This window comes from Leptinotarsa decemlineata, unplaced genomic scaffold (assembly GCF_025532065.1).
Source record: "Leptinotarsa decemlineata unplaced genomic scaffold, Ldec_3_MD MMD2_tig00026328_RagTag_RagTag, whole genome shotgun sequence".
NCBI lineage: Eukaryota > Metazoa > Arthropoda > Insecta > Coleoptera > Chrysomelidae > Leptinotarsa > Leptinotarsa decemlineata.
This window is the reverse complement of record NW_027412688.1, coordinates 17838433-17852418: the sequence shown is the minus strand read 5'-3', so window position 1 is coordinate 17852418 and position 13986 is coordinate 17838433. Positions and strand designations below refer to the sequence as shown.

General features: G+C 33.9%; 1 protein-coding gene across 1 annotated transcript in view; it reads right to left on the bottom strand.

Annotated features, from left to right (window-relative positions):
* Positions 1-13986, bottom strand: part of VGlut (Vesicular glutamate transporter) — a 246183-nt gene that overhangs the window by 45907 nt on the left and 186290 nt on the right. The window lies entirely within an intron of this gene.

Here is a 13986-nt window from a genome sequence, read left to right as displayed (position 1 = left end):
TTCCTTAGTTCGTACAACCTCAGCAACATGTTTCATTTGGAAAGCCAACGCACTTCCGTGTGGAGTTCATATCAGAGTTCATATCAGAACACAATTGTTCGAAGAGACGAGTATTGAGTGCATTCTCTTTAATGAAATTTACTACTTTTATAGCTATTTTCATCGTCAAAGCAAAACATTCTGGAAGCGTCTTGGCAGCTAGTATTTGACGATGAATAACGCAGTGAGTCGTAATTGCAAACGGATTTTTGGTTTTTCAATGCTGCAAGACCAGAGCGAAAACCAAGCATAGCAGGAGCACCGTCCGTACAAAACTCCGCAAGCCGTTCCCACATAAGTCCATGTTTCTCCATATATTGACTTATTGCATCCATAATATGTGCACCTTGCGACGTCGTTTCAAGTTCTTGAGGAAATAGTAACTCTCCTTTAAACATTTTAGAGGCGGTTCGCATTGTATCCTGTCGACTCATCTAACATATTTATTAGGATGGCTCCGCAGATCGCTTGGGATGCTTCCAGGGATCACCAGTGGTCCGCGGACCACCGGTTAAGAACCACTGAGCTAGATACATATATCAGGACAGTGAATTTATCAAAAAACTTCTTCAATATGGTTCTGAGAAACTGATCGAATGATTTTTGACCCAATAAGGCCGAACCATACATTTATTCTGGAACGTACCTTTGGATTACAGGGAATAATTTGTATGAAGTTCTCATTACTTCAATAATGATGATTTCTTTCTTTTGTACATGCTCCGATTGCAAAAATCAAATTAGTCGCTCCATAGATTTAGTCCTAAAGAATCAAGATTAACGTTTTTAGCCTTTACAAACCATCGGCATTGTCATTCGTTTTCTCTGATCACTAAATAAAAGACACTGGGTCGGTCTATATAAGGCAAGAACGTTTATTCGGAATAGTTCAAGAACACTATTTGCTTCAAAATAAACTAGCACACTTATTTCTCCTTCTTCGTGCACCACGAAAGTTTTCTTTGACTTACTATTGGCAAAAACTTTGGAAATTTTTGGTTTTGAGATAAAATTCATGATAACCTTATGAAATTCTGAAAAAGTTTTTACTCGACTAATGTAGAAATACATTTTTTGAAATAGATCGAAAACCTGATGTTCAATTGTTTTTCTGTTGGCACTACTAGTTCAACCAAACTCGTATTTTCGAGAAGAAATTAGCAATAGCTCCGAATTGAGTTTGATTATACTGTATTATGATCCGCAACTGACTTTGGATTCAGATTTTCATAGAAATTCCTACACACTCAAAATTCGAAATTGTCAATCACACACAAATACGAATGGCTGATATGATTCTTTATGGTGAAAAAATATAGTAGATAGCAGATAACATAAATATTTCCTATGGAAGTATTAATGACTTGAAGTGATATTTTTCATTCATAAATTTTCGTAAGGTACTGAGACTGAATCTATTTTCATCATGATGAGTCTTCTGGGGGAGGGGGCTTGTTCCACTTGTATAGTGTTCAAACTTTGATATTACGAGCGCATTGAAGGGGTGAAAGTGTCATTGGGTTTCACATAACCAATTGAAGTTTTCTTTAAATCATGAATTTTTAAGTCTGTCTAGAAGAATACAGATCCAGCCTGTTGTAAGTCGATGCTGATAGCCACTCCTAGGCTTATTCAAAGAAATAGTTAAAAATTGAAAAAAATCATAAGGTATGCACGCATAGAAGTGAATTTTTTGGGTTAACTCTTGAAGAATGACATATATGTTTGAAAAACCTGTTTGAAATTTGTTTCTCCATCAACCAGCTGTCATTCCTTCACGAATAACAACCCTGGAAAATCAAAACTAGATTATTCAAATTTGCAATGCAGTATTGTATATGAATTTAGGTTTGCTGTATATTGCGTACATGATGTGGGTGTGACCATAGACACCCGTGAGGGATACCACTACTGGGTTTTAGTAAAAACTGCTAGGTTTTAGTGAAAATATAAAACTTCAGTGAAACCAGAAATTAGCTTTTTGTGGATATTAGATCGCGAACGTGTAAATTAATACAATGAAAAATTTAAACTTAATTTTCCATGCTCAATCTCGACAAACATCATCAATAAATGATGATCTTTTTTTCTAGTACAATGAGTCAATTACCATTTCATGTGTTTATATCGCATGTCGATAGAAAACCTAAATGGATAAAACACATCAGTAATTTCAGACAAAACTAGAGATTAGATTAAGCGCCGTTTAAAGCGTGTTTTATGATGAATGTCCCCTAAAAGACTGGTATAATGCGTTTTAACGCAGACTTCCATAACGGGTAATGACTATCTCAGCATTGTGTAGGGAACCATGTTAATGTATTTTAGTCATCAGCAAAAAGGGGAGACAGAAAGATGAACGATAGACAGAGTTGTACTCCGGAGGATTTTGTAATTCTCGTAAAGCATTTTTCCAATGTGTTTTGGCCCTATGAGGATAGAATGATGTTGAGTCTAGATTTTCTCAATTTTTTTTCGATTATATAAAATTCACCCAGTGCAACAAATGTTGATTATCATTGGAGATATTAATAATAAATAAAGCCAAAAATAACATAGTTTTCAGGAGTTCAGAACTACGCAGTACGGCTAATATTTAAAGTTATAAGGCAATCTATAATAGTGTGGAAAGAGCGGGAGGTTGGATCTTAAGGAGGTTGTTGGTCATAACGAAGTGAATAACACTATTTGAAAATACGCTGTAATTCTACCTATAAAGTGTATGAACAATTTTTTATAAGAAGGGTTAGTTGGGTGACACGATGAATTTTTCTTAAAAAAAAATTGTTTTCTTGCCAACGTTGTGAATTTATTTGAATTGCTCTTCGGAGCTGGAAACGATGGCAAAAAACAATTATTTTCTTAAAAAAATTGATCCTATCACGCAACTTACCTTTTTTTAAAAAATATTGGAACACTAAACCAATTAATTGATTATATGAATAATGGTCAAAAAAAATGATTGATATATTTTTTAACTCGTTGTCGCTCCTTTACGAACAGCGAACTGAAGCCGAACCTTCTGCTAAATGAGAATTAATGTTCTATTCCTATCACAGAATTGGTTCAAATCAAATTTCACAATAATGGTGGTTTCGTAAATTGGACACACTCACCAATCTGCTGCTGCCTGATCAAATGGTCATTAATAAGTTTTGTGTGAGATCATAATATCTGAGAATTACCCAAAAACATACTATTCTCAAAAAAGTAAAAACAAGTGAGCATTTGCTCACTCGTCATTGCTTGTTCGTGATTTTTCGGCCAAACAACTCCGTAATCATGCCTCAGCCTCCGTATTCGCCAGATTTGTCTCCCCGCGACTTTTCTTGTTCCCAAGATTGAAGAAACAACCCCTTGCGCATTCCTTTCAGTTGTTGTGCAATATTACCGAAACTACTGAAATATAAGATTGAATTTAATTTTTCAGTATGAAGTGAACGTCTACGACCCAAAAACAAAAAATACAGGTATGTATTTAAAAATTCAAAAATGGGCGTGGCCCAAGTCAGATGACACCCTGTATAAAACATTCATGGATATATTCTGAGAGCCCACATCAAGTGCCAATAGCAAAATGTGGACAGATTTTCAATATGTCTGTGAATAAAGAAGATATAGGCAAAAAAATAATTTATGATTTTTTGGTTTTTCCTGTATATCTTCAGAACCAAAAGAGCTATATTCGATTTACACTACATCATTACATCGAATCATACATCATTGAATAGGTCTCTAAAATACGAAACTTTACCATACTTTATTTACGAGATCCCCATGTACAGAAACGAATTTGAATAGCCACAGAAACGAATTTGAATAGCCCTATATATATATATATATATATATATATATATATATATATATATATATATATATATATATATATATATATATTGAAAAGTATTAACATGAAAAAAAAGTAGAAAAATATTATTGTTTCAGATATGTTTATGATTTCTAATTTGAGTAATAATTTTGTTATTCGTGATGCTTACTAGTGCGGTTCTGACCAAACGCGGGGATGAAAGAAATACCCGATCAGAATTGTCACCCATTAATAACCATGTCGTGACAATTTGACGAATGTATGTCGAAACACCCTCTCTGACCTAAAGAAGGGTGGTTACAAGTCCAACTTCAATTACAGTACATAAAAAAAACAAATTATGATTTTGTTTTATTAGCGTCTCTATGAACATAACAAATATCATTTTGAAATGTCTTATTATAATGAAATGTGATGTAATGTAATGAATGTTACCACAATACATAAAAATATAGGTATGGTAGTGGTCTACACTCAAACAGGAATATTGACTAAATTGAAACAATAACGGTAATTGGTTGTCACCTTGCTGAAAATTACATAGCCATGTAATGAATAAAAACATTCTCCATTTTCTTCTATTGAATTTCATACTTCCATTGATATTTTTTTTATTTTTGAGGGTAGTCTGAAATAGATATCAAACCAAAATGAGCAGCTGAGATATTTTATATTTACAAAATGAAGTACCCACAGAAATAATTTTTTATCGAATATTCACAATATCTACTAAATTAGGTTTTATTTTTCTGAACAAAGATGCACGTCTCAAGAATGTACATAGAATATAGTGTCATGAACAAATATTTATCATAATGAATGGACTGATTTTGAAACGCTTTTATTAGCTTCATTTGTATGTTTGCTTGGAGTCAACGTTGACTAACTTTAAACGGATAGGTGTATTTTAAACTTTGTACACTCATCAAGAATCGGTGAAAATACAATAATTTCATAAGATTAACTCATTATCCTGATCAGGTCCACAGGAATAAATAATTTCCTCACAGACAACCACAACCGCATGCGTATATATTTTATATTAAAACAAATGGGCTTGAAATTGCAAGCCAAACTGAAAAGTGGAAAATGAATGATAGTTGAAAAAAAATTAAAAAATACGCTTCAATAGCAACAGAAACTAAAACATAAAAAATAATTAAAAACTAATTTAAGATTGTGTTCAATATCGCTAATAAGTCCTAAGGCTTCATGTAACTAATGACTTTCAATAAGTCTGAAATCAGAATAAATCTATTTACAAAAAATTATTTTGGCATAAAAAACTATTGTTATAAATACTTGGTCAGATTGATAGATTGGAGCCATAATAAAAATATAATTGAGAGTATCCCACACTCTTTTACAACATTTTTTTTTGTGAATATATTTTTTCTGATATATGACTTGAAAGTCATTAGTAACACCAAGCCATAGGAATATCGATGTTGAACACAATCTTAAATTAGTTTCGAATCATTTATTATTTTTTAGTTTGTGTTGCTAATAAAGCATGTTTTTTTTAGTTTTCTGAACTGTTATTTATTGAAATCCTCATTTGTGAAATGAATATGTCACTGATTGAAGTGATTACCATACGAGTATATTTCACATCGCATTCAAGATGCTATTTGAGAGTGATGTAAGGATGTAAGGACAGATTTTGGGCAGATTTTGGATTTTTTAGACAGACCATAAATTAGTACGTTAGAAAGGACGAGGATACTTTCTTTCAGAATTTCTAAACAGGGTGTAACTAATTAAGTGTAAAACATTTAAGGAGGTGATTCCTCATCGAAAAAAAAGGTCTTTCATATAAAGAAATGTCATTGGAGCATCCCTTGTTAAGATACAGCCCCTTAAAGGGGTTACATGAAATTTGTATAACAATTTTTTTCACAAGCACTGAAAAAGTTACAATATTGAAATTAACCTGACGTTTTGTACTACCGAAAAGACACTTAGCCAGTAATTTATTTGGTTTACCCCATGGTTGTAAGGGGTGGAAAACGCAACCCATAAAATTTATTTCCAATGTAACCTTTTGTCTTATTATTTGTTTAAAATTTAAAAATTTATTTCCGATAGCCTGTTTCATTCTAAACATAAAATGTCTTTTGGGCTTTTTGCCCAAAATAAACCAGTTCGCAGCAAAAAATTATTTTAGGAACAACTACAGAGATACATCGTCATAAATGCGAAAATACGAAACTAATCTATCTAGTAGGTCTATCTAGTAGCGTCATACCAATTAAATTGGTATGATGCTGTCAGTTTGTGAATTTTCGAAATTGAATAAATACTAATTGTGTGTTGTTGTTCTGCTCTTAATTTGTTATTCACTTGTTATTGAAATGGCATACACAAATGAGGAAATGGCTGATATGCATTACGTTTACGGTCTGTCGCAGGGGAATGGGTTAGAAGCTTCTAGAAGATATGCTGAAATGTATTCTCAACGGCAGCATCCTTCACCTAGAATATTTGCTCGACTTCATCAACGATTACGAGAATATGGTTCATTCGACAAAAGAACGCAGGATTGTGGTCGCCATCGAGAAGTACGAACACCACAGTTTGAGAAAGCTATAAATAAATTAGTTTCGTTTATTACCCTTTAATCGTTTAATGCAGGTACCAACTACAAAATAACAATAAATCCAGTTCGCATTTATGACGAAGTATCCCTGTAGTTGTTCGTGAAATAATTTTTTGCTGAGAACTGGTTTATTTTGGGCAAAAAACCCAAGAGACATTTTTTTTAGAATGAAACAGGCTATCGGAAATAAATTTTCAAATGGTAAACAAATAATAAGACAAAAAGTAACATTGGAAATGAATTTTAGGGGTTGCGTTTTCCACCTCTTACAACCATGGGTTAAACCAAATAAATTGCTGGCTAAGTGTCTTTTTGGTAGTAAAACGTCAGGTTAATTTCCAATTGTAACTTTTTCAGTGCTTGTGAAAAAAATTGTTATACAAATTTTATGTATCCCCTTTAAGGGGCTCTATCTTAACAAGGGATGCTCCAATGAAGTTTTTTTATATGAAAGATCCTACCTTTTTTTGATGAGGAATCACCTCCTTGAATGTTTTACACTTATTCAGTTACACCCTGTGCAAGAAATGTTGATTATCATTGGAGATATTAATAATAAATAAAGCTAAAAATAACATAGCTTTCAGGAGTTCAGAACTACGCAGTACGGCTAATATCTAAAGATATAAGGCAATCTATAATAGTGTGGAAAGAGCGGGAGGTTGGATCTTAAGGAGGTTGTTGTTCATAACGAACTGAATAACACTATTTGAAAATACGCTGTAATTCTACCTATAAAGTGTATGGTAAACAAATGGTAAACAAATAATAAGACAAAAAGTAACATTGGAAATAAATTTTAGGGGTTGCGTTTTCCACCTCTTACAACCATGGGTTAAACCAAATAAATTGCTGGCTAAGTGTCTTTTTGGTAGTAAAACGTCAGGTTAATTTCCAATTGTAACTTTTTCAGTGCTTGTGAAAAAAATTGTTAAACAAATTTTATGTACCCCCTTTAAGGGGCTGTATCTTAACAAGGGATGCTCCAATGAAGTTTTTTTATATGAAAGATCCTACCTTTTTTCGATGAGGAATCACCTCCTTGAATGTTTTACACTTATTCAGTTACACCCTGTATAGAAATTCTGAAAGAATATAGTATCCTTGTCCTTTCCAATGTACTAATTTATGGTCTGTCTAAAAAATCCAAAATCTGCCCAAAATCTGTCTGCCCAAAATCCAATGAAATATTGGATAAAAGAGGTTGGAGAAGTTGCTGAAAAAAACTGGTGATGCACCTATTTTGTAAAACAAACGAATTCTGAAACGTAAAAAATATTTCGTTGAGATGTGCGAGGACGAATTAGGTACAAACACTTCAACCTGTTCAACTATTTTCTAAAAAAGAATGATGTTATTTGATCATATCATCAAAAAGAGGTTTGATTGTGCTATCTTGCTGAATATTAATTTTGCTGATCTTAATGGTACTTATATTTTGAAAATGTAAATTGAAGAACTGCAAACGTATGAAGCAGCTCTGGTTCTGCCGGGAACTCAATATTTCTGAAGAGCAAGCTCTACTTTCTTTCGATGATATAGAAAAGGCTAACGGTTTCAATATCTGGTAACATATCTATACGCATGATTTGCAGGATGCTTTTCATAATATCTGTTGTATTGCTCTGCGAATTCATTTCATGATTCCTTTTACATCCGCAAGCTGTGAGCGAAGTTTTAGCAAATTGAAACTTATTAAGAATTATTTGCGATCTTCAGTAAGATGGGAACGCTTAACGAGCGATAGAAAATCGAATTGCGTGAGACTTAAATTATGATAAAGCCATAGATCTATTTGCTGAACAAAAAGCTTGAAGAGCTTTATGCAATAATTAATTTGATTTTTATTTTAATTATACATAATTTTATTTTAAATCCTATACTGTGCTACGTATAAAATATATGTCCTATACGTTAAATCTATATATCTGTAAATAAATAGTCTCAACACAGAAAGAACAGCGATGGATTAATTATTTCCGGAAGGCCTATGTCCAAATGGCAATCAATTAGTGGACATCTGATATCTCCAAAGATGATTAAGGGGGGATTGGCATTTTTCAGTTTTTGGCTCGCCTAAAATAAATTGAGGATCAGAGGCTGAAATGATCAAATCGTTCAAATATTCAATATCCCGGGAAAAAACTTGTTTGAACTTGGCAGTTTATTGTGATTATATGGCTATTTTATAATTCTACCTTTTTGTGGGAATTTTCCCTTTAAAAATTGTGATTGACTGGAAAGATTTAAGATTCGATTATAAAATTCGAGCCTGTTCTCATGGGAAACAGACATCCTCATTTCCCATACAGTGTTGAATTTTTTAAGTACACTCATTAAAATAATTCTACATAGGGGAAAAAGGTTGGGTATATGATGGAGTTGTTGAATTGAAGTATAGAACTTACTCTTTTCCTGAATTGTTTTAGATCAATTTTTCTACTTACTCCTCTTGAAGCAATTATCAAATGGTTGTTCAGCAGATTGGATTTTTCGAAAGCTCTTTCATAAACTACACATCATTTTTGAAAGATGTATAGTTTGATTCAACTTTTGTCTGCATTTAGTCAATTTAGAAATTACTCTAGCTACCTGGATTACCGATTCTTGAAAAAGTATGTGTATTTATGGGGACCATCGGATGTGACATTTGAACATTTTATTCTATTGACTTATCTGTCGAAGTAAATAAACCTGCTTCTGTTTGAGTTTGACGATGACAGTAATTCTTCTTCTGAGTCGAGCTAGTTTCACCATCTTAGTCCTTTAGTCAGTCATTACTGAGACTGAGATATAATCTTTGTCCTCGCAGTCAATGCATAAATCACCGATGATGTCTACAGCAGTAGCAGACGAAACGTTTGGTACTTTAGCTTCCATTCGTTCCCGTCCTACTAGCCCGGGTTTTGTTCTCTTCGATCAAAACTCCGACCGTGAAAGCCTAAGTTCCAATAGCCAAAAACTTTATTTCCCAAAAATTAATCACTCCTAAAAATATAACCCCTTCAATTCAAATAAGATTCCTCTTGGCTGGGATTAAATCATATAGGTGAATGAATGTCATTACGATGTCATCGATGACATAAGCAGACCAAGCTTATTCCGTGACATTGAAAATCGTAATTTATGAATGAATTGTGTGTATTTTCTATAATGTTATCCAATTTGGTACTGAAGAGCCTTGGGGCAAGTGTCTTAAGGCAAACATCGATGTATACCAGTGAGGATGACAGTGTTTCATGTAAGTGCAATTTGTTACCATTCATTTAAAGTAGAACTCATGTGAATGATATCTGATTTTTATTCCACAACGAATGTTTGAAATACAAACTGAGTAGAGAAAAGTATCTTCTTCTTTCTTTCCCAAAAACTAGACGTGTTATTGGATATTTGCAAAAAGTTTCCTTCCCGGTAGTTATGCCTTCCTGTATTTCATATAACTGAAAGAAATTTAACTCGACATCATTCTGGATTCAAGAATCGAATTGTTTGAACTGAAGCAAAAGTGGTATGTTGCCGTTCTAATACTAGGAAACGTGCCTGAACAACAAAATAGCCGCTTAGTGAAATCCCTTGTTCAACTTCGTGAATTGATAGGAATTGTGTTTATTAAAATCGAGATGTTTATGGTCGAAGAAAAGTTCTAGCACCAGTTCCGATAAATATATCTCGAAGCAAAGTAAAAAATCTACGATTTACACTCAATCAATCCATTTCGGAATGACTGGAGACTACTTATTTCGATTGACAGTCACAAAAAGAATTTTGATTTAGTGAGTTAGATTTCGAAATAATTCTGCTTTGAAAGTTGTTTTCCTAGGTAGTTGAAATATTGTATTGATATTCTTTTAGACGCAATGTATAGCATTCTCGTGAACGAAATGAGTGAATATGGAGAAAAAACTGACTGGAAAGATGATATCTGATAGGAATCAGCTGTTTCAAATACATTTTTGAAGTAAAACTTCTTCAGGCGCGCTCGATTTGGGGAGTGAGTTGTTGAATGCGTGACGGGAGCGTTACGAAAAATGTGATCGGGCGAGGCGAACGGAAGTTGAGAGGGAGGTATAAGTTAGTGAAGATAGGAAGAGAGAGAGAGTTACGTTTCGTATATTATTGTAGGGGCAAGAGAGAGAGAGAGAGAGAGGTGCGAGCACACATTTACGGTAGACTAGGCGGTAGAATCAGGAGAAAACTATCATACATATCATATTACAAATGAATAATGACCGAAATGAGCCTACCTCATAACATGGAACAACAATCGAAGCAGTTTTCTCTAGATATCTTTCTAATCTTCATTCGAACACATATGTATTTTATTTCTAATACCATAAGCCTATTGTCTCGGTCTTACAATCAACCACAATAATTACTGATGTACTTATCCGATAATGAAAATAATAAATAAAAATTAAAAATTCATGCAAAAATCGAAATCTATTGGAAAAAGTCGAAAATTCGGAAAAGTCGGAAATTGAATGTAAGGACAGACTAAAAGATTCATTAAAATAAGATATAATGAACACTTAGCACAGCTAAAATATGGAAGACTAGAAAAATCAGCAGTCGTCCATCATATTTCGCAACAAAAACATTCCATAGACTTAAGTTCATTAAGTTAAGTTATACAAGTTTACAACATCCTGTGAGAGCGTAGAAATAAGTAAACATAATAATATTATGATTAAAGATAGCTTACTAAATAGATTGTTGAAATAATATTTCAATTATAAGATTTACCTGACTATTAGATGAGGCCACATTGTAAAATTAATTTGAGACAATTAAGACACAGGTACCCAGCAGAGGCACATATGGTATGAGGACAACATTGTATGTATATTTAGTTTAATCTTCCTCTTGAAGATGATCACTTGGTGATCGAAACACGGGTTGAGGTGTTGAAAATAACGGTTTGGTGTTGGGATAAAACTCCAGTGATATTCATTCAGATTCAATTGTTTAATTATTCAACTGAAACTACAACAAAATATCAAATGTATTTAAATCAAAGTAGGGGCTCGAAATGAAGACCATCCTATTGAATACAAAGATCCACTCTCTGTATGATAGACTGCTTAACGTTTAATAACATTTGAGGCATCACTCTTTGAAAAGCAGGCCTTATTTCCTCCTTCATATTTTACAATGAGTTTGGAGGAGTGTTGTATACCTCATTCGTCAAGTATCTTCATGGGAAAAAATCGAGGCAAGTTAAATCTGGTGATCTCGCTAGTCAATTTTGTGGTCTTCCCCCACCAATCCAGTGATTTTTAAACATTCAGTATAATATTGAGAAAAGGGTTTTATCGAAAGCAATAACCCAAAACCTTTTCTATGCTTGGTCAAAGTTCAAAGGGAAAATTTCTATATATTTTACTGTTATTTAGTTTCCAATTGAACCTAGCATTTTCATAAAAAATCAATAACTTGTATCATAGTATCTTTTATGAAATCATATTATTTTTTCCTGACCTATTCAAAAGTGTAACGAAATACAGGTTGTTTTCTTTGAAAAAATAAACTCTGTAGACTTCAAAATATTTTTTTTGCAGCCTCAATCGATATACATATAATGAAATGGAGAAATTTACAAAATAATTATGATTATGTTTACGGGGACCGTGTTGTATGGGGTGCCCCACCCTGTATACATACATATAGATGAAGCTAAAGAAGGTTTACTTCAGTCGTGTGGTCTAAAGCACACTCACCTTTTTATCTTTCAGTTCATTCTTGAATCAAATTGCCTGTGCATGATTCACAATTCTTTGTGAATACTTGAAATTCTCTTAGCTGTCGCGCTTGATATATTTGTAAGGCGTTTGACCGTGTGTGACATGAGGGTTTGCTGATTAAACTTCGCTGGTATGGCTTGTCGTATCATTTCTGTGTATGGCTCTCCAGCTTCCTGAAAAACGTTCCCTACAAGTGGCCGTCGATGGATATCTCTCGAATACCTTCACCATCAACGCTGGTGTTCCTCAGGGAAACATATTGTCTCCAACTCTCTTTCTATTGTTTATCAACGACTTATTGGAAAAACAAAAACTCAATATATTGCTTTGCTGACGACAGCACACTAATCTCGTCATTATATTTGGATTCCAGGACATTGGCTGCGGCTGCACATCTTCATCGGCAACTCTTCAATCTGACCTTTATTTGGAGTATTGGTTCTCATGCATGGAGCTCTGCCAACAAACATACCATGAAACTGATGGATTCCACCCAGAAAAGAGCCATTCGCCTGATTGGAGACCCGAACATCACTTGCAACCTTGATAGTCTGGAACATCGAAGGTTAGAAATTTGTCTCTCTTAATTCTATAGATACTTTTACGAGAAGTGTTCAAGTGACTCGGTACATTTGAATCCACCAAGAGTGGTACATATCAGAAATACGCCACAGACCGTGGTTGCTCATTGTTTTGAGGTTCAACTCAGTACACCTCGAATTTCACTGTTTAAGAACTCTTTCATTTGGAGAACGGCGTTTATGTGAAATGAACTTCCGATGAACGTTTTTCCAAATGGATTTAATCGCCAGCGATTCACATCGCTGCACAGGCACCGCTCTAAGAGCGCCTAAAGGATTTTTCTGTAGGGCTTGTGTTTTGTCTTTAAGAAAGGTGTACTTCATGAAATATTCATTTTGAGTTGTGTTGGCACTATGAAGGGCTTAAGATTAATATGTCGGTATTGTCTTTAAAAAAAATTAGACGATGAAAACGATTTCAAAAAACGAAAATCCTTTTCTCTCACAATCTTGAGAATGAACAACACTTAATCAACAGAAAATCTGTTGAAATGTGATAATACTGAAAAGTTCAAGTTAGTGCGTGATATACGAGTAAATCACTGAATAGTCTATAATTAGTTAATAACTTATGGCATTCACAAATTTTAACTTCAAATCCAATAATAAGTGAAAAAATAAAATGTATATACCATGTCATCTTTAAGATGGTTTACGTTTCGGAAAATAATTTTCTCTTTCCGTTCTCAAAACCCCAAAGTCATTGATGAATAATGCAACAATTGAAAATAGGTATATTTCTTTCGACTAACGTCGAATGAATAAAATGTCCAGATGCCATATTCGATAGTCTATATGAATACGGGATATTATATCAAAAATTCTTGTCCATACCAGAACAATATACCGTCTCTCAATACGCGTTTTGTGAACCAAGTTAGCTTCATCAGGAGATGACTAGAAATAATAATAATAAATCGGCTGGTTGTTCTGATTATTGGAGACCTTGGTGGAATGATGTCCTCTCTACTCTCGAATCTTAAAATCATACCGGCTTGCCGCACTAAGGCAGAAATCTTAGCCGCACAGATGCAGAAGGCTGTCATTCTTGGCTCACTGCGCTTGATCAGGGCACATGATTCTCGGACCCAATGATCACTTACACCACGGTGTGGGGAGTGGTAATTGATTGATAATGCTGGCGCGCTCTCCCGAATGTATCGTGGCTTCGGGGGATAAGGCCTGACCAGTGCACAT